A 20,953-nucleotide genomic window follows, 5' to 3' on the forward strand; every position below is an offset into this window, starting at 1 on the left:
CAAAACAAAACCGAAGAAGAGTCAGGCGAATCACTCACCACGTGCTAATGTTTGACATTTCTCGACGTCAAAATGCTGTCAGATTGCACTTATCGTCACACTTTTCAACCATCACACTTTCAAACTGTGCAGTCCAATTTGGTGTGAACTGTGCAATATATAAATAATCACCATTGCAGTACAGAACAAACGAAAACATCATTTCAAACCAACAAAAATAACTTACTCACTAAACTCACCGTGAGTAAAATGAGTAACTCACGCGTGAGTAATGACGTCATACTCTCGCGTGAGCATTACTCACCAGTGAGTAATACTCACGCGAGAGTATGGCGTCATTACTCACGCGTGAGTATACTCATACGCGAGTAACTCACAGCGTGAGCATTACTCGCAAATGAGTAAGGTGAGTGAGTATTTTTTACTCGTGAGCATGAGTTTCGCAACACTGCTCCTTCAGGGATTGTTCTTGTTTTTTTTCTTGCAGGAGTTGCCCCAGAATTTCTCCAGAGATTTCCGCAGCAATTTTTCTAGAGATTCCTGCGGGATTTTTTCAGATATTTATGCAGGCTTTTTTCCAAAACATCTTCAAGGAATTTCTCCAGAGATACCTCCAGAAGTTCAACTAGACATTTCTTCAAGAATTCTACCAGATTCCTCCAAAATTATTCGAAATTCCCATAGACGATCTAATTCAAATACGTAATATAATAAACTGATGAAATAAGTAACTGGGGAGGGATCCTTTTCTCACATTGCATAATTCTGCACACTGCACTTGTAAAATGTTCTGTTTTTGAACACCGGTTACCTCCTTGCAGTTAGATTAAAAAATGAGATTAGACGCATTAAACCATGATTAACGGTTTTGTAAGTTGAAATCACTTAACACGCCTGATATTCTGGCTTCCTTGTTCGATACAGCGTGTATGCACGCTTATTAATTAAAATATATTTACACCCACGCAATAAAAACGCCAAACGCGAAACATCGATACACTGTCAACAAAAGATGAAGTATAACATTCAGATGCATAAATTCAATAGTCGAATGTAGGTACAAATAATCTTAAGATAGATTTTTGAAAGAAATTCCTCTGTAAACCTCGCTAATCATTAAAAAAAATCTTTTGAAATTCCAGAGAAAAAAAAAACAATTCTGTGTAAACTTTACAATTTCTTCTTTCATGTTGTTTTTAACTAAGTTTGTTATGGTTTACTTTTGCTGAAAATTTTATTTTATCTTGAATTTTAATTAAAATTATGGTTTTAAAAATGTTGAACGTGGACAACATACAAGAAATTTAAAACAGTTCTGCAATTACTGAGCTATGTAACCGTAACATACCGAATTCACCTGCGGAACATTCACCTTAATAAGAATGATAACAAACAAGGACCTTATGCAAATGCAACACATCCTGGTGGCACGTGATTTATCCAGATTAGTACTCGAACCGAGATTACCGAAACAACGATCGCCGTGGTTCACCCCGCGGATTTAATTCACTACCGAGCTTTACAGCTCTATAGGCTTATGCCGCCGCGCCCGTGCGATATCCGTTTCGGTTTTGTGTGGCGTGGACGCGTCTCCGGAGACGACTAAATTTATAATGCTCTTGTTGTTGGGCGGCATTATAAACTTATGAAGGAGTAGAACCCGATGACGACGATGACGACGACGACGTCGACCAGCACACAGTTGGGTCCCAATTTCCATGCCATGTGGTCGTTAGTATGCGACGAAATGATGGGGCGCCTCTCAGGTGCTTCCTGTTGCAGGAAAGCGCGCGCAAAAAATGTTGATGAGAGTGGTTGAAGTACAGAAAAAAATGTCAGCGCATGCATGGATTACTACAATACTACAGGGGGTGGCCAAAATGTTTGGGATAGGCAACTTTTTTTTTTCTCTCATAAAAAAGTTCAACATGCTGTAACTTTTCATAGAGTGCATCAAAAATTCTCAAATTTTGATTGTTTATCAACCAATTACTTGTGCATCATTGGTTAAAATTTGAGCTCGATTGGTTAATCTTTCGCGAAGCTAGACCCGCTCTCGTAATATCCTATTTTTTAGACAACTCGTTTTTGAGCTGTCATATCTCGGAGACCAGTGAATCGAATTTAATGAAATTTTGAACGGTTATCAACAATATATTGATGCTTGAAGATTTTTTAAAACACAGGTAGGTACTTTTCAAACGTTGAAAAAAAGTTATGATGGATTGACACTTTTAGAGTTTTAATCGAAAAAATGTATTTTTTTCACATCAATGTTATTATATTTTATTTTTGATATCTAAAAATTGTCTACTTCAGTTCTTAAGATATCTATAGTAAGATTTCTAAGAGCCCATTTAGATTAAAGGAAGAACACATTTAGTATTTTTTGTGTGATATCGTAAATTTGACTCATTTTCCTCTATATGGGTGAAAATAATAAAATCATAACTTTTTTCATTGTATAAAACCCGATTTAATCCACCTATGGTGAACAGAACCCTTCTTACACTCATTAAAACTATTGTTGTATTATTTGTATTTAACATATTTGTTTTGTGGAATTGACCAAAAGTTCTAGAAAATATTGTGGATTTGGCATCTAGTAGAATGGTTTCCAAAATAGCATCATGGACCATGGACTAAACTACCAGAAATGCCAGACACTTCCTAGAGTCTTGTATGGAATGTTTAAAAAATAGCTTACATATTCTGGAATTTTGTATCTTTTATTAACTGCTAAAAGATCTTGAATCGATTAACAAATGGGTAAGAAAATCAGCGAGATACACTTTGTCTAAATCAGTCAATTAAATTAGCTCCGAAGTACTTGATATTCATGGTTTTGGTGTAAAAACGACAAAAATGATATATCTACTAAGTTAGTCAGTTTTGGCATTAGCTAGTTATTTTGGCTGTCTGGTTCTCCAAAGCTTTCATTTAACATATTATTAGTTTCCATAAAATTCCTGTGTATTTGTAATTTGTTATTTATAATTTTGTTGAAAACAATAACCTGCTAGTATACACTTTGTATGAGGTCAGCATCATTTATTGAAAAATAATTTCCCATAGACTGGTCAAAAACAAATGCAAGATAACAAGTGAATATAATAAAAAAAAGAATTTATTGAAATACTCTTCGTAAGATATCTCAGTAATCAAATGTCGAATCGAAATAAAATTTCAGGGCCGTATACAAGCATATTGTAGCTTTCATTTGGTGCTTAGAGAACCCAAATCGGTTGACAGACGGCTGAGATATTTATTATGGTATCCTTGGTCAAAAATCTCTCAAAAAGTTAACCTGTATTACTCCCAAGTACTCTTTGAAAGATATCTCGGTAACCAAATGTCCAATCCTAATGAAATTGTATAGGGTTCTACTAGAATGTTGTAGCTTTTATTTGGTGCCAGGATAACCGAAATCGGTTGACAGACGGCTAAGATATTATGATACTTTTGGTCAAAAATCTCAAAAGGTTTAGTTGTATAAATCCGAAGTACTCTTCGAAAGATATCTTTGTAACCAAATGTCTAATCGAAATAAAATTTCTGGGCGATCTACTAGGATGCTGTAGCGTTCATTTGGTGCCAAGAGAACCCAAATCGATTGACAAACGGTTGAAATATTTATTATGATACACTTGGTCAAAAACCTTAAAAAGTTTAGAAGTATGACTCATAAGCACTCTTCGAGAGATATCTCGGTAACCAAACGTCCAATCGTAAAAAAATTCAATAGCGTTCTACTAGGATGTAGTAGCTTTCATTTGCTTCCAACAGAACTGAAATCGGTTGACAGACGGCTGAGAAACGTGCGTGACTTTTTTTTGTAACGCACATACACACACACACACATACACACATACACACACACACATACAGACATTTGCTCAGTTCGTCGAGCTGAGTTCATTGGTATATGAGACTCGGCCCTCCGGGCCTCGGATCGAAAGTCGGTTTTTCGAGCGATATTTATACCCTTCTTATGGGTGTAAGAAGGGTAAAAAGTACCTATGTTTTGAAGAATTTTCAAGCATTAATATATTGTTTATATTCGCTCAAAATTTCATTCAATTCGGTTCACTGGTCTCCGAGGTATGATAGTTCAAAAACTAGATGTCTAAAAATAGTGTTTTACAAAGAACGGTTCTAGTTTCGCGATAGATTAACCAATCAAGCTCAATGATGCACATATAATAGGTTGACAAACAGTCAAAATTTGAGAATTTTTGATGCACTCTATGTAAAGTTACAGCATGTTGAATTTTTTGTGAGCGAAAAAAGTTGCCTACCCAAACATTTAGGCCACCCCCTGTACAATAGGTCAGTAGGATTGAGAAATGGTGAATGTTTTGAAAGCGTATAACTAACTGTGTTGCATTTTTTTTTCTAAAATATACCTAAATCAAAACTTTGAGTAGTGTCGCTGGAAATTGGGTCGACCTAATTTTAAGACGAGAACAGTAGTATGTGCCTACAAACTATATTCTGTTAGCTTTCAAGTTTCTACAGAATTTAGCGGATAAATCTAGACATTTCGGATCACACATCAATTGGCGGGAGGCTTAAAAAATACCAATGTTTTAGGGGGCTGGGCCCAAACTTTTGATAGAAAGTGTATGTACATATCTTGGAGAACACAATCGTAAATAACAATCGGTATTTTAAGCAACTCTTCGCGACGACTTTGCAAAACTTCAAAGAACTCTGAAATATCAAAACTTTTGCAAAACCTCAAGAGTATCGCTTGAATCTGTATTTCCATCATTAAAGAAGAAATTTAACCCTAAAAGGGATACCTTCATGGCCTCAGTTTCGTCACCTCGCTGAGTGTGTTCCATCAAAGACGAGCTCTGAAAGGCGCCTGCGGTCCAATGGACCCCAGGTATCCCTTTTAGGGTTAAAAACAATACGGAAGCAGTAACAAACGAGATTTAAATTATTACCAGTTGTCGCACCTGATCACGTATCATTTTTATACCAATGAATGCGGATGTTAGGTGTTCGGATTTGTGCTCGCAAAATGGGTTGTTTGAAAAATAAACGTTGGTGACCTTCACATTTAGTAAAAATCATGCTTATGATGAAACTCATGGCCGTTGTTGTTGTTAGCATTTTTTGGATGATTTCTTATAAAGAAAGAGGAATGCCGAATAATACTCTCCAGAACATGAATCAAACACAATAAGTTGCTTATCTAAACCATTGATTGAAGTTCATGTAGGGGTTAGGTACTAATAGTCGACCCTGCGTATATAGTGGACCCCCTACAGAATAACCCAAATGTAAATGCCCAAATGAACTGATTCCAGGTAGCTTCCACCGGGGGAACATCAATTACATTTCTCCACAGCAGTTCCTGACAAACAAATTGCCCAGGGGCCACAAAAATCGATTATTTTAACCATTTCATGAATGTAAACACTCAAAAAGGTCCACTATAGGCACATTCAGGAGGGTCCACATCGATGCATATTTTCAAATGTGTATTTCACTGGATTATTTTAATAATGTTACTTGTATGTATGACGGACTTAACATACAAAGGGAACATGAAACTTGTTATAAAATTCAACTTTGGAACAATCCACTGATGTAACATAGCTAAAAAGCGCAGATTAAATTTCGATGGCTAAGGGGGTCCACTATTAGCACCCAAACCCTAATTTTAATATTTTTTCGTTTTTCATCATTTTACGTTTTTTGCGATACGTGACAGTTCTCGACTATCATTTTTGTTTGAGTTGAAATTTTGAACAACCGTGAGTTGAGTACCATACACACTTAAAACCATTTCTCGAGCTCGGCAATAAAAAATGCCGAGGAAGAACGGCAACTTAAAAAATTGCTGATATTTAATTCAGCAAAATAAACTGCTATTGCTGAGGTTCGGTTAAATTATTTACTGGGAATACGGAAAGACACCCTAATATACCGAGTTTCGGAAATGAAAATTGCTGATCTATTCGGCAATCATTGAATTTACCGAAATCAGCAGATGCGTTTGACGGAATTTCGGTAATTGTACAATGTTTTGCCGAATTACGGCAAAGCAACTGTCACTTTTCGTCGTGGTAGCACGCTCTGTCAACACCATTTTATTTTCAAGTGTTTTCAGAAAATGTCGAGTGTTGGAGATTTGAGTCGGCCTGAGCCTAGTTTCGATGCTGTAATTAGCCATACCGGGGGAGAGAAGAGGTAAATATCAAAGATCTGTTGCATAAGTAGACAAAAAAACACATTTTCTTTAATTTTCACTGCAGATTGCGGATGCCTTTCCGATACCGGATGATTTTTCGACAACCTGCAGCAACAAAGTGCCGTATGCCTACAAGTGCTGGAACATCGGGTGGAACATTACTTTTAGAGCGTATCATGAATAAATCCTCTAAATTTTATACCTACATGACTTTCAAATAAAACAAACATACAAACTTAATAATAATTTATGATTGTTGACGAAATTGTTCACGCAAGCTAACAAAATTACTGACTGTACGGCAATTCATGAAATTTTTCAACTTGCTGATTAGTCGGCAATCCCTGATTTGTTTTGATTTTTTTGCCGACCGAACAGCAAAATTTTTGACATTTCATCAAAATGCAGGATTGCCGAGCGCTCAGCTATTTAATCTTTTGCCGAGATGATTGCTGGGCACTCGGCTGTGCAAATCTCGGCAATTATTTTGCTGAGATTCGGCAAATAAAACTAAGTGTGTAGGGCACTGCATACAGCAGTTGCAAAGCTAATGAGCCATTTTACGAAGTGACAACAATGTTGATGATGATATTGATTTTCACGGGTTTGTAACCTGTGGTTCCAAATGGTTGCTTGCTGGCCTCGCCGCAAGTGTAAATTCCCGTACCCATCAAGCCCACCGTGTATCAACTCACAGCATACCGGTGAGAGGACACTTCTTACCAGTATGAAAAGTGAGTACCGATAAGACCCCAATACCAACACCCGACACTGAGATACTTCATTGGCAGCGGTTTGAGCCCGAACAAAAAATAATAAGTTCGGCATACGACTCTCACATGCTCATGAGTGTTGGAAGAGAGGAAGAGTTGCCAAACGAAATATAATCGTAAAACTTTGTTAGAAATCGTCCAACGAATTTAGAGTTAGAGATTACTCGGCAGAATCTGAGAAGATCAGTCTGTCCCATACTACCGAGGGAGTCGTAGTGCGCGTCGGCACTTAAATTAATTCGTGCAACGCTTGTTCAAGCCTTTTTTGAAAAGTGGTGATTTTTCTAATTAAGTGTCTTTATTTCTAGGAGTCTAAGTAAAAAAACGAAGAAAGTTAAAAGTTATAAAAGTGTTAGTTGGAGGAAATACGTAATTGTTAGTACGGTTAGTTTATAGGGGAAATGTTAATGTGACCACGTTGTGATAATGTGACTTTCTTTGTTCCATTGTTTAGCAGCAATTTATACAAAAGCCTACCATTGTTCAAATAGTTATCATTAAATAAGAGCAAAAACGCCGAGAAAAAGGTAAACACGGTTTATATGGTGCTTATATAAAACTAGTAAAGTGACGTCATAGTGATAGGTACTAAAACTGGGGTTAGGTCCAGTCTACGGGCCTTTTTCTCTTTTCCCGTCCACGCTCCGAGGAGCAACAGGGTGGATATCTCCTTCGCAGGTCACGCAGGGCCACTTTCCCGCCAGCGCACTGGTTCGCCATACCAATTGGCTCCCGTTACGTCAAGAAGGAAGGACAGACTTCGGAAAGTGCGCTCGCTCCGGCCATTTTGGACCACCTCACGCCGTGCCCTTTACGTTCTTTCACGCGGCCGGCCATTGTCCTCCGGCCATTATTGGAGCCTCGTGTCTGCATATCATCTAGTGCGTACCCATACGTACAGGAGTTCCCAACGGACGTCTAGTGGGTCGCGCATGTGAATGCCCTTTCCCGACCCCCACGGTGCGACATTCCCTTGTCCCGTGCAACCCGGCGGCCATACGCCCTGCCGGATACTATCGCTGGGTGACGGTGTGACAAACCTGTCCCGTGCCCCGGCGGATCATCCTTTCGGACTCTCAGCCACGTTTTGGATCGGCCAGCTGGATACCGAGCTGGTTCCCCCGGCGGTCCCCACCGCTTCCGGCCAGAAAGTCACCGAACTGGCAGCCCTGCCGGCTGCTATCGCTGGTCCCCCAGATGACTCCAGCCCCCCCGTCGCTTGTCGCTCGTCGCTCGTTGGCCAACAGCATGTAAACCGCAAGTACCACCCCATTGTGACGTCACGATTAGGAATAAATTAGCATGTATTTAAAATGAAGCGATTGTGTAGAGCGACCATTATTTAGAACGCAAGCCATTTATTAGGATTTTCACCACTATTCTCTTGTTTTGTGCGTAACCGGACTCGCAAAGGAGTCTTCAAGCCTCGCCCACTGTGGTTTGGCGTAGAATTTTCTTCTCGGGTAGCCTTTGAGCACCTTTTCGTGGACACTGTTTGTCGGCTTTTCCACCTTGTCAACACCGCTGGGCACGTGTCGCGCAACACACGTGGATGTGTATGCTCCTGCTGAAGGTGAGTTCTCGGACAGGGTATTAGTATTGCGACCTTAGGGTAATCGACCCTGTAATTGTCTCCCTATCCTAGCTTGCGTGGGTTAGCGGGTAACAGGATATTGGACGCTACTTCCTGTCAAAATTCATTCATATAATCGGCTCGTAAAATGGACTATTGTTTCTTAGTGTTTGGCGTTTCGTGCCTGGTTCTGGGACGGAACTCGTCAGGTGCTAGTGCAAAACAAAACCATTTGCCTGTCAAATAAGACCACTTCTGATTGGTCGATTTGACAAAAGCACCGTTGCCTCCCATGTACAAGAGGACACTTTGTTGTTAAGGACAGACTTGTTAGAATCCCAAAATGGCCGCCACAATGGCCGGCTTTGGCACCTACTCACGATTTCGAGGGCACAAATCTCTTCGTAAACAAAACCAGCACACCTGAGCTTCTTATTTTAAGCTAATTACAAGTGAGCAAGAACAGAATAATTAAACGCATTGTTGTTTGAAGCTTACTTCTTGAGATTTGTGCGTTTGAAGTTCTGATGCACTGTTGAAGCGGGATTTCAATACGTTTGTCCTTAAATTAGCGGATTAGTGGATGGAACTCTGTAGGACCCCTCTGTAGAGAGGGGAAGCGGTTTGGACCAGTTTGATTTCAAATTTACACCTTGAACCAGAGTATCCAAAAAGTAAAATAGTTTTGAATGATTTGCATTTGCATATTATTGGCAACACTAAAGCCATCCCCGTATGCTCTTTAGTGAAAAGAACAGGAGGGCTTGTACCAATGGATTGTCACGTCCCGTCCCAGCCGTAGTTGAAATACAGACACACAGACATAGTACTCAAATCGCAATCATCACACGATTTAACGGTCATTTCGAAAATAAAGTGTGATTCGGACTGTGCTCGCATGTGTCATGGTGGCGCTGCTGTGCCTACATTACCGCTCAAATTTGGAGAAAAATGAACGCGACGCCGATCAATGTTTACATAAAATGGCTCAATCATGAACTTTTATTAATGTGTTATGAATGGGGAGTCGTCACTTGCTAAATTATTATTACATCGAGTCCAGGGTAACAACATTTGCAAACGAATTGTTTCTGGGTGAATTTTCTCTAGAGTTGTGGAAATTATTGGTTCCTGGCCGGGTTGCGTTTCGTACTACGCGGTTGTCAAAACTCTACTCTCTACTGAATCAAAATGAAAAGTCTGCTAATTTATGACTTTCTTGTGGGGTTTCTCCAGGACTTTCTTCAGGGACTCACCCATTTTTCCTGGAATTCCTCCAGGAGTTAATTCCTTGGTTTTTCCAGTAAGTTCTTCTAAGATTTCTTAGTGAGCTGCTTTCATGAGATTCTTCAAGGCTTTTGTTTTAGGATTCCTTTGGAAGTTCCTTCTGTGATTCTTCCAGGAGTTTCTTCTGAGACTTCTGGAGAGGAGGTGTCATCTCGGATTCATTCTGGAGTTATTTCAGAGATTACTCTAGGAACTCTTTCCGGGACTGCTCTTGGGATTTCTTCAGGAGTTCCGAGATTCATCCAGGAATTCTTTCTTGGATTCCTCAGGCAGCTATTTTTACGATTCTGTCAGGAATTTCTTCTGCTATGAGGTTTCAGGATCTCCTTCAGAGATTTCTCCAGCGATTCCTTACTAAATTTCTCCAAGAAATCATTCTGGAATACTTCCGGGAGTTCCAGGATTTCTTCAAAAATCTCTTCCAGCATAAAGGGTGATACGGTCAAAATTTGGTCACACATTTTTTTTCATAACGTCCCGAGCAGGAATGAATAACTGACACATAACTGGAGAATACCAATGTCAGGTATCATACCAAGACAAGGTATTAGTCGGTTATCCAGGTATTGAAAATAACTTATTTTGGTATTTTATAGGTATTGATACAATACCTCAATGAGTTATTGGTTTGGTGTTGAGGACCGCTTGAGGTATTATTCAATTATGGAAAAATTACTATTTGTATGGAAAAATCGCCGATTTTTATTTAGGTATTGCCATACCTGATGTAATTATTCACACAATATGCACAAAATACACACCAGTTATTATTTTAGGTATTTTACCTCTTATGCAGGGCTACTTAATACCTCATTCAGGTTGTAGGTATTCGGTTTTCCATACCTGAGTTAGTTATTCTTCAGCTATTTTCTCCTGCTCGGGGTCAGACTGCGTACACCAAAACAGCTGATTTTTGGACCAGTAATGCTACATTATATGTAGCTTATACCATAAAATTTTCATCAAAATCGATTGAGTATTGGTTGACATATAATAGATAAAACCATCGACGTACCTTTTTAAAATTTTGTACAAAGGCGCTCCATAGTAAATTTTCGGAAATTTAAGGACAGTAAAGCACAATTTTGATTATAGAACTACCAATACTGCTCCGACTTTTATCAAAATTTTACAGTACAGTACTATTATGAAAATGTGTTCTTAGTAAAATTTTGAGCCATTTTGTATGAATACTTTCAAAGTTGTAGCAGTTTGAATATGAAAAACCCGATTTAATTCACCTATGGTGAACAGAACCCTTCTTACACTTATTAAAACTATGTATTGTTGTATTATTTGTATTTAACATATTTGTGTGATGGACCAAAAGTTCTAGAAAATATTATGGATTTAGCATCTAGTGGATTGGTTTCCAAAATAGCATCATGGACCATGGACTAATCTACCAGAAATGCCAGACACCTTCTAGAATCTTGTGTGAAATTTTTAAAAAATAGCTTACATATTCTGGAATATTGTATCTTTTGTTAACTGCCAAAAGATCTTGAATCAATTAACAAATGGATAAGAAAATCAGAGAGATACACTTTGTCTAATATCTCTTAATCAGGCGAATAAATTAGCTCCGAAGTACTTGGTATTCATGGTTATGGTGTAAAAAGGACAAAAATAATATATCAGTTTTAGAATTAGCTAGTTATTTTGGCTGTCCAGTTCTTGCATTTTTCCCACAATATATAAATTCAATGCTTTCATTTAACATATTGTTAGTTTTCACAGAATTCCTGTTTATTTGTAATTTGTTATTTACAATTTTGTTGAAAACAATAACCTGCTAGTATACACTTTGTATGAGGTCAGGATTATTTATTGAAAAATAATTTCCCATAGGCTGGTCGAAAACTTATGCAAGATAACAAGTGAATTTAATAATAAAAAAAGAATTTATTGAAATACTCTTCGTAAGATATCTCAGTAATCAAATGTCGAATCGAAATAAAATTTCAGGGCCTTTTACAAGGATATTGTAGCTTTCATTTGCTGCTTAGAGAACCCAAATCGGTTGACAGACGGCTGGGATATTTATTATGGTATCCTTGGTCAAAAATCTCTCAAAAAGTTAACCTGTATTACTCTCAAGTACTCTTCGAAAGTTATCTCGGTAATCAAATGTCCAATCCTAATGAAATTATATAGGGTTCTACTAGAATGTTGTAGCTTTCATTTGGTGGCAGGAGAACCGAAATCGGTTGACAGACGGCTAAGATATTTATTATGATACACTTGGTCAAAAATCTCAAAAGGTTTAGTTGTATAAATCCTAAGTACTCTTCGAGAGATATCTCTGTAACCAAATCTGGAGCTCGATTTGAATAGGTCGTATGTGCTTTCTCGATATAAAATTCGATCTGTTTATTTTAGTAATAGCAGCAATATGGATGATATTTCGGTGGCTTTTAATGATAAAACCGAAAGCCTGTTTTGTAAGGAATCGATTGTATGTATAAATTTTGTTAAACTTCAACAGTTTCCGCTATAAGAAGCGAATCCAACTGATCGAATTTTATATCGACGATAGCACATACGACCTATTCAAATCGAGCTCCAGAAATGTCCAATCGAAATAAAATTTCTGGGCGATCTACTAGGATGCTGTAGCTTTCATTTGGTGCCAAGAGATCCCAAATCAATTGACAAACGGCCGAAATATTTATTATGATACACTTGGTCAAACATCTTAAAAAGTTTAGATGTATGACTCATAATTACTCTTCGAGAGATATCTCGGGAACCAAACGTCCAATCGAAAAAAAAATCAATAGCGTTCTACTAGGATGTAGTAGCTTTCATTTGCTTCCAAGAGAACTTAAATCGGTTGCAAGACGGCTGAGAAACGTGCGTGACTTTTTTTGTAACGACATACACACACATACACACATACACACATACACACACACATACAGACATTTGCTCAGTTCGTCGAGCTGAGTTCATTGGTATATGAGACTCGGCCCTCCGGGCCTCGGATCGAAAGTCGGTTTTCGAGCGATATTTATACCCTTCTTATGGGTGTAAGAAGGGTAAAAAGAATTTATTGAAATACTCTTCGTAAGATATCTCGGTAATCAAATGTCGAATCGAAATAAAATTTCAGTGCCTTTTACAAGGATATTGTAGCTTTCATTTGGTGCTTAGGACACATTCCAGCGTAACGGGACACCGCGAGGAACTAACTTTCGTGAACAAATGACGTCTGCAATCGAATAAAATGTTCATGACCTTATGGTTTAATAGGTTTTATAACAAGCTTATTAGATGTACTTGCTGATGCAATACTTGTTCTAAGAAGTTTTGGTTCAAATTAACTTTATACAACGTGTTACATTTCGTAACGGGACACCATCGCAGAAATCTTCTTTTTAAAATTTTCAAACTAAAATGCGTATATCAGCTCTGTTATGATGTTTTGAATAATAGAGTCTTCTAGACATTTCTTCTTTGGATTGATGTGAACAAGATTGCCGAAGTGAATTTTACTGAGGAATGTATAGTTTTGGAAATATTCTTGATTTAGTTTTGGGAGCGCAGCGTTACGCTCGCGTGAAAACAGTGTTTTGCAAATGGTGTCCCGTTACGGCTAAAGACATCTAGTTGTAGATCAAATGCTTTGCTAGATAGAATGTTGGTGTCTTCGGCAATGTTTTTCAGACAGATGGTAGCTGTCCATCAGGACACAAATAGGCCTTCAAACCCGCTCTGGCCCTATGGTGGCCATCGGAATGGGCCCTGGGAAACCTGTTTCGAGGTTTATTAAACCTTCACGCACCCGACCCCCGACAACTCATTTTCGAAATGCTGGCATTTCGTCAATTTTCATCCGATTTTTTTTAAGTCGCCCTCAATTGATCATAAGTTGGTGCTGGTTTATTATACTCAGGTGTCCATGCAGTATCCGGAACCGTTCCGACGATATACCGGATTGTGCTGGAGTCAGGGGTTGTCAATCTGGTTAAAAGTAATTATTTCGTGTGCTGTTGTGTTTGAACCATCGATTTTCAGCGAAATTTTTGTTGCGAACAGTGAAACACAATTTCTATAACCAGATTTGAATAAGTTGGCCCATCCGGATACACGTGACAGGTTCCGTGGGGCCTCATTGGGGGCACTTCTAGTTTTCAACCTAAACATGCCGTGCGACATATCAATCTTCATGATTTCGAATGACTTAGTCAGAGACGATAGACTGAAGTATGTATCAACTAATATTGCCACCCTGGATCATATAGGTTCCACGGGGGTGTCATCGAAGACATTTCTGGTTTGCAACCAAAACATGCCGAGCGACGTATCAAACTTCATGATTTCGAAATAATGGGATCGAAAAAAATGACTTAAGTAGGGTATTGTACCATATGGGCAGGTGTACCTATTTTGGGCACTTGCCGCTATAATTAAGTCAATTTCAAACCGATTGATGTCAATTTTTGTATAGAGTTAATATCGTGCAGTATCAAACACTAAACAAAAATTCAAATCAATCGGTTTGAAATTGACTTAGTTACACCGGAAAGTGCCCAAAATAAGTACACCTGCCTAAATGGTACAAGACCCTATGTATCAACTGATATGGCCGCTCCGTAACACCTGGAGCAGGTTCCGCGGGGGCCTCTCAAACACAATAACACACACGAAATAATCACTTCCAGCCATTTGGCAAAACAGACCCCTTCTTCACCCCCTGACTCCAGTACAATCCGGAATATCGTCGGAGCTGTTCCGGATACTGCATGGCCACTTGAGTGTAATAAATAAGCACCAATTTATGATCGACCGAGGGCGACTTCAAAATAAAATCGGATGAAAATTGACGAGCATTTTGCAAATGAGTTTAAGTGAAGTTTAATTGTATCTCCAAAACTATGGTTGTGCGACGTATCTATCTTCGCGGTTTGTCCATAATGATCCGAAGAAGATTCAATGATATCTATAGTACACTCTTTCAACACAGTCTTTTCTAGCATATGTTGCATGTTGCTTTAATCCTTCATTTGAAGGCTCATGCGCCTTGGGAATAAAGGAGCCAATTTCATTTGAAATAAATTTTACATTTTTAAGGTGATTTTTGTTTTAAACTATGTTAGTTTTGGGGAACCGTTAAACTCGACGATTGGTTGAAATTAGATATTAGTATTACTAATCTAATGTATATTGTTTTTTGAATAAATGGGATTATTGGGGCTTTCCGTTGATATTGAGCTAACGACAACCAGTAACGATACAAACAAACGGATTTCGAGAAGAAAATCCGGTTGACAATCAAAACGACAAGAGGGAGGTCACTAGACTTCGTGATGCATTTTGCATTTTTTTTTTTCAATAAGCACATAAGCTTCAAAACATGTTTGTCGTCATGTAAGTAAATTATACGGTGATTAATGGGGTAAACAAGGAATGCCAACCATCACTTCGGAATCTTTAAGTTTTGAACGTTGTGTGATTCTAAAATTCTTTTAATACATCATGGTGGTAATTCAAAGGACATGTTAAAAAGGCCATAGCATCTAAAGAGTATGCTGTCACCACAAAACTCAATAAAATATCACTTGTTATACTGATCCACCAGAATACCTGCCCTTTGTTTACGTAGTTTTCGTAGGAGCTGAGAAGCGGGTTTTGTTCCAGTAGGGGCGTTACACCAAGAAGGATAGTGAAAATATATACACCCTATAATATCATTTCATCATGGGTACAGATTTTTGATTCAATATTTGATCAAACCAAACTTCTTTATTCACTTATGAATGTCTTTAAAATTTCCGTAACGGTACACCATGTCTACGTACCCATTGTAACGCCTAAGAAAACGCGTCGATCAAGGCAACCCATGTGTTGTAAGAAAGGTCTTCACGAGTACTAAGAGAATCCTGAAAATTATTTTTCTTAAGTTCGTAATAAATTCGTTATTACAACAAATGTGCTATTTTCGTAACGGGACACCATTAAATTGCGGCTATTGCAAAAAGTGCTTAAAACATATCAAAACTCATTTTTATGAAAAAATTCCTTAGGGTGTATAAAATATACATTATTATACTACATTGACAAAAAATAGGTGTAATGTTTTCGAACTTTAACATGCAAGCAGGCATACTTGAAAATTATTCATGAAAAAATTCATTTTTATTACATAAAATGGTATTACTTCACCTAGCTATTTAAATACGTTACCAGTCAAATTTTAAGTAAAACAAATGGTTTTCCTAAGATTGAATCTACCCTTTTTCATATGCTGGGAAGCTTGGGGCAAAACAATCACTTTGAAATTTTACACCCTTGGCGTAGAAGTGCGTGGAACAAGGGGCCTGCAACTCTAAACTTTTACAAATATTGACTAGTGGTACTGTGGTAGTATTTTTAGTATTTGTAATATTTCAAATCGAAGCAACAACGATTGACCTGGTTGCTATGTTGCTATAAGTTGCCATGAGCTGTCAAACCGTCAGTTTGTTGTGCCCAAACGAGTGATGTGAATTTTCGAATCGGACCTTGGATTGGAAGTCTTGTGTTACGCGTTGTGCAAATGAAATTTTACAATTGGTGAGATTATATGCCGTGTTTTACTAGATATATTTCATGGCGAAGTTTGTAATTGCAGTTATTACTATAATTACCCCAACGATCAACGCTAAAAGTGATAAGAAGACGCTTGCAAGCTAAGAGGATATTTCGGGTATGAGACATCCAGAGATTATTTTCGAAGTGTTGAATATGGCTGAAAGAAGAGCAACTTAACACCGTACTGTTATCATATAGTTGATTAAATAAAGCCTTAATTGATCAGTTGCATCGTCTGTTCATTTTCTGGGAGTGGCTATTCCTGCTCAGAAATGATATCACAGAACACTGACCAGTTTACTGCCATTCGTTTAAAAGAAGCAGTTCCTCGGTGAGCGTACCTGTTCATAAAATCTCAAACACTACTTTCAATTAGATTATTGGCCTTGCGGCATCTATGCATTGACAATACGGCTGAGAATATGTATTACAACCCACGAACAGTTCATAACTGAGAATTGCGGACTAAACCTCAAACCCTCGGGTCCATGAAGAAAATGTGTGTACTTTCGGCTGTCGCGCTATTGCTAATGCTATACACCACATACAGGCTATTTGGAAGGGTCAGTCGAATGTTTCTCCCTCGTTTCTTCATTGATTTTTGTGATAAAAAATATCACAATGAGAGCAGCTTTTCTGACTTTGATCTGTTTTGCTCCAATTTCAGCGTAGTATTTCGATAGTATTTTTAGTATTTTGCTCTACTATGAAAAGTTTAGAGTTGCACGCCCCTTGGCGTGGAATGTGTCTTAGAGAACCCAAATCGGTTGACAGACGGCTGAGAAACGTGCGTGACTTTTTTGTAACGCACATACACACACATACACACATACACACACGCACATACAGACATTTGCTCAATTCGCCGAGCTGAGTTGATTGGTATATGTGACTCGGCCCTGCGGGCCTCGGATCGAAAGTCGGTTTTCCAAGCGGTATTTATACCCTTCTTATGGGTGTAAGAAGGGTAAAAAACTGACCGGGTGCCATTTAACCAAATATAACTCTGTATCGGCTGGATCAAATTGAATGAAATTTTTACACAACATTTTGATATGCATACTACACATACAGAAAATTTTTCATTGAAATCGGTTAAGTATCTCTGGCTCTATAAATAAAACAGTGAAAATGTGTGAATCCTCTTTGCACAGAATTTTAAAATTGCAGATCTCAGGGTTCAACAATATCTCCGCAAACACTATACCGATTTTGAAGAAAATTTTATGGTACAAGCTACATATAATGTACCATTACTGATCCAAAAATCAGATGTTTTGGTGTACGCAATCTAAAGTTATGAAAAAAATTGTGTGACCAAAATTTGACTTGACTTGACAAAATTTGACCACCCAAACAAATATAACTTTGTAACGGCTGGATCAAATTGAATGAAATTTTTACACAACATTTTGATATGCATACTACACATACAGAAAAATTTTGTTTGAAATTGGTTCAGTAATTCTGGTTCTTTGAATAACAGAGTAAAAATGTGTTCTTATTTTTTAATCTTCTTTGTACAAAATTTTAAAATTGCAGTTTTTAGGATTCACAATATCTCCGCAAATAGTAGACCGATTTTGATGAAAATTTTATGGTATAAGCTACATATAATGTACCATTACTGGTCCAAAAATCAGCTGTTTTGGTGTACGCAGTCTCAAGTTATGAAACAAATTGTGTGACCAAATTTTGACCGTATCACCCTTTACTTCCAGGAATTTTGTTCCGGGATTCGAGATTCCTCGAAGAATACATTTAGAGATTTCTGCAGAAATGCGTTTCGAGTTTCCTACGCTATGCTTTGACAAAATCGTTGAGATTACAGAATTTATGCATAGACAAAATAATTTGAATGGTTCGTCATCTTCGGTGTCGGCATGTAAAACATCACTTACCAAAGTGAATCCACATCATGTAACTTTCACCCCACCCCTCCGCACTAACAAAAACTCCTTCCCGGAGCAGTCGTGGAGAAGATGAGTTGATCTCGGTCTCTAGTAGCAACGTTCGTCACACTAACATTCCTTCCCTTCCTCGATGACCGTAAGGACGTGACCGGCACCGTTATTGGCTTAAAAAGTATGGAATTCTCGAAAATACACACTAAGAGCGCTACTCCCAAACTCCCAAGTTTGTTGATTCCTTGTGCAATTTCGATTGTTCTGGTCAATCACGGAGTAGCAGCTACGTATTGTACGGTTACCTATGCTCATGTTCATGCTTTAAATGGGTTCTTAGAGGTGCCAATACTCAAGCCAAATCTTCCTGATTTAAGAAGCTGCCAAATTATAGAATAAAAAATTGCCCGTAGTTCAACCACCGAACTTTCCCCCCCCCCCCCCCCCCCCTTCATTTCTCCTAAAGCACTAATTAATTGGTTCCTTTTGGTTGTTGGCGTGACCTATACCTACATACACTCTGTCTGGCTTTAAGGACAGACTTGTTAGAATCCCAAAATGGCCGCCACAATGGCCGGCTTTGGCACCTACTCACGATTTCGAGGGCACAAATCTCTTCGTAAACAAAACCAGCACACCTGAGCTTCTTATTTTAAGCTAATTACAAGTGAGCAAGAACAGAATAATTAAACGCATTGTTGTTTGAAGCTTACTTCTTGAGATTTGTGCGTTTGAAGTTCTGATGCACTGTTGAAGCGGGATTTCAATACGTTTGTCCTTAAAGTGTGTTCTATTTTGGAAACCATGCTACCGTCGCCGGTAGACGTTTGTTTAGGAGCTTCCGCTTGCTGCTGTTGTCTGTGCGCTCCATGGTGGTGCACACGTGAGTGAAACGGATATCCCTTGGGGGCGCGCCGCCGGGCCGGGTTGGTCTTCTGGTTGAACCGGTGAGTGGGTGGTCGCGCCGTTTCGCCCAACTGCTTCATAGCGCGATTCTAATCATGCACGCAATTTCAACTTTAGGTGCTATGCTGATATAGATCCTATTCTCTTTGTTGACATAATTCGAGCCCACATGACCCATAGGAAATAGGTTGCATGCACCCGGCCTTCAGGGCGAATATAGGTGTCAGGAAATTGCGCTTGCCCCCCAGCAGTGCAGGGAAAAGGCCTGGCATTTGCATAAAACAATTACCAAGTCAATTTTATGGACCGATTATTGTATGCGGAATAGCGGAATAAGCATTTTGAAGTGCAGCAGGATGTTTGGTGGCCAACAAGGAATCCGTGTCGGTCAGGTGTCGAAATGTGTAAAAATGTTGTGCAGAGCCAGCTGGAGAAATATTCCGCGACGGTAAATTCGATTTATTCACACTGAAAGCTACTCAACAGCTATCGAATGGTTATCGCTTTTGTTTGTGTGCCTGCTCAAAACTTTCGACACCACGCGTCGAAGCCGAACGCCGCGGCTCATCATATCGTAGAAGTGGCTCAAGACTACGCTCTACAGCTAGCAGTGGCCCTACCAAAGGAAGAGCAGCTTGGCGCAGCTATACTTGAACATGGCTGCAACACTAGGCTTCGCGACTCCGAATCACAGAAACGACTGGTACGACGGCGAATGTGAACAGTTGAAAAACAAGAAGAATGCATCATGGGCGAAAATATTGCAACACCGTTCGAGGGCGAATGAGGCGTGGAAAAGGCAATCTCAGTCTTCCGAAGGAAGAAACGCCAGCGGGAAGAACGAGACCGCGAAGCGATGGAAGAGCAGTACCGTGCTAAGGACACACGGAAGTTCTACGAGAAGCTGAAACGCTCGTGCAGAGGCTTTGTGCCACAAGCCGACATGCGCAGAGACAATTACGGGAATATTCTCACGAGCGAGCGTGAGGTGGTGGCATCTTTACGATGAGCACCTCAATGGCGACGTTGTAAGCACCGAAGGTGGGTAACAGATCTAGGAGTACTTGCGCAGGACGAAAGATTTCCAGCCCCTAACCTCCAACAGATTGAAGAGGAGGTTGGCCGGTTGAAAAACAATAAAGCCGCTGGAGCAGATCAACCACCAATCGAGCATCTAAAATACGGAGGAGAAGCACTGGTGAGAGCACTACACTGGGTCATTACCAAGATTTGGGAGGAAGAAATATTACCGGAGGAATGGATGGAAGGTATCGTGTGTCCCATCCGCAAAAAGGGCGATAAGTTGGACCGCGCGATCACACTACTGAGCGCTGCCTACAAGATTTCTCTCTCAAAATTTATGCCGCCGTCTATCTTCGATTGCAAGAGAGTTCGTGGGGCAATATCAGGCTGGATTCATGGGTGTACGCGCTACATCAGACCAGATGTTCGCCATTCGCCAGGTGTTGCAGAAATGGCGCGAATACAACGTGCCCACACATCACTTGTTCGTCGATTTTTAATCGGCGTATGATACAGTCGATCAAGACCAGCTATGGCAGATTATGCTCGAGCACCGATTCTCGGATAAACTGATACGATTGATCATGACGACGATGGATCGAGTGATGTGCATAGTTCGAGTATCAGGGACACTCGAGTCCCTTCGAATCTCGCAGAGGTTTTCGGCAAGGTGATAGTCTTTCGTGCTTGCTGTTCAACAGTGCGT

At 39.2% G+C, this 20,953-nt stretch overlaps 1 protein-coding gene and 1 long non-coding RNA gene across 3 annotated transcripts in view; one reads left to right on the forward strand and one right to left on the reverse strand.

Annotated features, from left to right (window-relative positions):
• LOC109428471 (uncharacterized) overlaps nucleotides 1–20,953 on the reverse strand; it is a 66,339-nt gene that overhangs the window by 25,143 nt on the left and 20,243 nt on the right. The window lies entirely within an intron of this gene.
• On the forward strand, nucleotides 16,159–16,639 carry LOC134289098 (uncharacterized). The gene is made up of 2 exons (XR_009998271.1): nucleotides 16,159–16,396; nucleotides 16,455–16,639. It is a non-coding gene; the product is annotated as an uncharacterized LOC134289098 (long non-coding RNA).

Source organism: Aedes albopictus, chromosome 2 (assembly GCF_035046485.1).
Source record: "Aedes albopictus strain Foshan chromosome 2, AalbF5, whole genome shotgun sequence".
Lineage (NCBI taxonomy): Eukaryota > Metazoa > Arthropoda > Insecta > Diptera > Culicidae > Aedes > Aedes albopictus.